This window comes from Arachis ipaensis, chromosome B5 (genome assembly GCF_059453495.1).
Source record: "Arachis ipaensis isolate K30076 ecotype BB chromosome B5, ASM5945349v1, whole genome shotgun sequence".
In the NCBI taxonomy this organism is placed as follows: domain Eukaryota; kingdom Viridiplantae; phylum Streptophyta; class Magnoliopsida; order Fabales; family Fabaceae; genus Arachis; species Arachis ipaensis.
In genome coordinates, this window is record NC_142440.1 from 25,644,752 (window position 1) to 25,648,988 (window position 4,237).

At 39.7% G+C, this 4,237-nt stretch overlaps 1 long non-coding RNA gene across 1 annotated transcript; it reads left to right on the forward strand.

Moving 5' to 3' along the window:
• The first annotated feature begins 789 nt into the window (after nucleotides 1-789).
• LOC148563647 (uncharacterized) lies at nucleotides 790-3,421 on the forward strand. The gene is made up of 3 exons (XR_015883683.1): nucleotides 790-956; nucleotides 1,048-1,160; nucleotides 3,075-3,421. It is a non-coding gene; the product is annotated as an uncharacterized LOC148563647 (long non-coding RNA).
• Nucleotides 3,422-4,237: the final 816 nt, after the last annotated feature.

The following is a 4,237-nucleotide window of genomic DNA, read 5'->3' on the forward strand; positions in this document are numbered from 1 at the left end:
GATAGCCCTTGACCCTACTGTCCCATGGGTCATGGGTAAGAACACCACCATGCCTAAAGGAATCAAGTGGATATACTTGAATGATGAGGCTCGGCTCTGACACCAGATCCTGAGTAACTTTATTATGTCGAGCACTCATGAGACAGAGCTGCCTGCTGTAACCACCATACCCCACGAGGCCTGAGATTTCTCATTTCTCATGACGTTCGCCGACACGCATATGTTTAAATATATATGCGGCATAGGTAGTAAGTTAAAATTATAATCCGTGGCGCTAAAACTTTTTAGTTTTTCCAAACGATAAGTTTTGGGTAATTAATTAATTACCGCTACAATCAAATTTTCTTTATTTTATTAGTTTATTAAGTTCACTGAATAATAAATTAGCAGAGAAACAACCGTAGATACATCGTCAGTCAATTAATACATGATCACAATTTTTATTATCAAACCAAAATCCCCTTGCTATATGTTAAGCCAAATTAAGACTTTAACTATCCTTGTATAAAACCTTTAATTAACCCTAAATTAAAAATTAGTTCACTCTAACCCATCAATGTTAACCATGGCTAAGAATGAAAAGAAAAGAAATCTCTACCCTCTTCTTCCTTTAATCCCCACGGACATCACCCTCAAACCATAGTTACACCACTTAGTTAATTAGTTAGTGTATGCTTAGTCATTAGTGCTGGGTACAGGTGTTACTTTATCCTCTTACAAGAGCTACAAAACATATATATCAGCTTACACCTATCCCATCCTTTCCTTATTCAATTACTCAAAACACAATAACCTGATTCAAAGAAGGGAGAAGGAGAGAAGACCGAAGGCAACCCCAACAGAGAGCTCGGTTTGCATGCAACCTTCTCCAACCATTTCAACTTCCATAGGAGCTTGAAACAAGGTAGCTCTCACCTTTCTCTATCAATCCTTGCTGTTTTGAAACTCTTCACTAGGTAAGCTAGCTTCGGTTCCTTCCCCTCTATTCAATTCGGTTTTCACCATTACCCAACAGCCCAATCTTGTCTTTCCTTTCAATTTGTGTAGCTCAATAGCATTTTCTTAACCTCTCTGAACCACCGAACTGCCTAGTTTAAGGAGGTGTTGTAGCTGAGAAGGTGAGCTTAGGAGCAAGACATATCAATTTTCGACATCACCAAGTAAGGGTTAGGACAATTAGATTACTATTCTTGTGGCTGTACCTGTGATGAGAATAGATAAACTATTATATGCTTGATTGATGATAAATGATGCTCTAGTATGTGTTTGAATGATGGTTAGGTTATATGAATTGTTATGTTTGATAAAAATGCAGAAAAGTGAATTTGAGTTATGAATGTGTGTTTGTAAAAAAGGGTAAATTAATGAGTATAACCTCTTAGAGCTATGCTGACCATGCTAGAAACTTTTGTTAGTCAAAAAAAGGTAAAACTATGGTTTTAGATGAATTTTAGGCTTGAACATAAGATTTGGCATGTGAAGTTGTTGGAAGTGCATTATGCAGAATTTCTGTAATTTCTGCATAATTGGCAGCAGAATGAACGAATTTCTGGGAGCATTCCAGATCATAATTTTTGATGAAAATATTTTTCTATGAAACTTTAATGTGTTTTTAATATCTCGTAAAAATTTCAGAATTAATTGATAAGTGGATTGGGAGAAATGAATTTTTGAAGATTGATGGTTTCAGCAGAAAATTCTGTTTCTTTACTGCAGAAGCACCAACTTCCAATTCACTTAATTTATAATTCTGATGAGTATTTGGGCTGAAACCAACGTCATTCTCAAGATTTATGTGTCTAAAATATTCAGTTTAAATTTCGTATCAAAACTCTTTTTAACCAATTAGATATGTTGCAAAAAGTGTGAGTTGCTTGCTGAATTTTGAAAACAGATTTGTATAAGGCAGGGCTGTGTTCCTAACCTCATAACTTTTACATGTGACATGGTAATAGTCTAAAATTTAGTTTTCTAGAAAGCTGGAAGAGTCTTGTTTAAGTACATGAATTTTGAAAGGCAATGGGTGAGAATTGGATTTTTAATGAATTTAAAAAATTTACTACTCGCTGCTATTTTTTCTGCAATGATAGTAGAATTTTTGAAAGATTTGTACAAATTTCAATTATGGTAAGAATGCCCCCGAACCAAGTTTTGTTTTCTAAACCCATGTTTTTACAATAACTAAAGGAATTAAAGAGAGTATAATGACCAATTAAGAATGTTTACTTGGTAAATTGTTAAGAAAAGTTTGAACATTGTTAAAGCTGAGGGAACCCGTGAGGGTGGTTTTAGTGCTATTTTAGAGGAGATTATGTCCGAATTTCTATAAAAGTTCAGGAATTTAGTTAAATGCAAGTGTGTAAGTTGTCTCCAAGAAGGTTTAAGGTTAATGGGTGATGTGGAGGTATGTATAATTAGACGGTGGTGCGGAGGTATGTATAGTTAAGCGGTGATGCGGAGGTATATTTTACAGTGTTGGTGATGCGGAGGCATGATAAAGAGAAAGTAAATGAAAAATCATGTTTGAAAGAGATAATTGAAATGAATAAGTAAATTATGAAAAGTGTATGTTGAATGGGCTTTATACCAAACTGCTAATGCGAAAGTGCCCGCCTAACGGATAGCTTGAGATTGCTAATGTGGGAATGTTCGCCTAACTGATAGCACTGTTCCTTACTGTGATACACATTGAAATATTATTATAATGAGGCCTAATTGACACGGGTAACCGTGATGCCAAGGTGTCTAATTGACACAGTAAAGGGACCATACTCGGGGTTCACTCTGAGTAACGTCGGGTTGCGGGTAGACAACCGACGCATGAGCTCATGGCCTGCGCTAGGAACAGGCATGCATCATCTTGTTTGCGCATATGAACTTCTTGTGAATTATTTACTGCCATTTCTTTCTTGTTCATGTTACTTACTTGTTATAGATATGTTTGTGCCTTGAGTCTCTGTGTTTGTTCTTTTTCTGTTTCGCGACAACTTAGAGATAAAGACCCTAGGTTCCCCTTTTTCCTTACTGAGAACTCTAGGTTCTCACCCTTCTTTCTTTCTTTTCCCCCTCCCCAGACGGGTCCGGCAGAGGAGCCCTGTGAGTTTCGTTCTAACCGCTGAGCTATGAGGATCCGGCGCGCGGCGGAGTCTTCATATGGAGCACGTTTTAGACCTCTTTCTTGCACAATGTTCGGAGATCACTCCAGAGTTAGTCGCAGTGGATCTTTCGCTCCTGTTTGATGATCTTAGTATCACTTTACCCTCACTTTTGTAGTACTTTTAGAGGGGTAGGACGTCTTAGTAGTTCGGTTCCAGCTTAGGAAACCCGTGTGAGGGTTGGGACTGATTTCTTCTTTTGTATCTGTACATATAACTTGGTGTGATACTCGGCTTTGATGGATGACACGTATCCTTGAACTTAACTCATGTGTATATTATATATATGTTTATATATGTTATTTTCTGTTGCCTTGTGTTTTCTTACACGACAACTCTGAAGAAACTAATCTTGCGAGCAACTAAACGCTATTCCACGAGTAGTAATCTGTTCACGATTAAACCGATAAAGGCTTTTATTGATATTAATTTATAAAAATCTGAGTCTAGAGCTTAGTAGGCTGCACGACGAGTAACACCTGGACATTTGGCATTGGTCATGACGTGTCGAAAGTTGGGGTGTTACACCTGCTGCTATGATCACCCTCCTCTGGTGTGTGATGGAGGGTAAGGACCTGTACCTGCCACGATTCATCCGGCACTATATGGCCAGGGTCCATGTCAGAGGCACCCTCCCCTTCCCTTATCTGGTCACCCAACTAGGCCGTCGAGCTGACGTGCCTTGGGAGGATGCTGATGAGAAGCCACCTGCTGCGGACTGCAAGAAGATCATTCCTCACAGCAGGAACTTTCTCGCTTTAGGCTACAGACCTCCATTCCTTCCTGCTTCTGATGAGACAGCCACACCTTCAGCTGCCCCCTCTTCTTCCATTGCTGCACCTACCCCACCCACTGCACCTCCAGCTGCTCCTGAGCCTATTTACCATTTGGTGCATCGAATCTTCGCTCGCTTGGATCGTATGGAGCATCGCAACAAGCGATGCTATGAGCACGTCAAGTTGATGATCCGTTCCAGCAGCAACATCCCCTCCGAGCCTGACACCCCTTCTGATACATCTGAGGTGGAGGAGGATGCTCACGAGGAGGAGACCCCCACCCAGGCTGCACAGGCAGGATCGGAG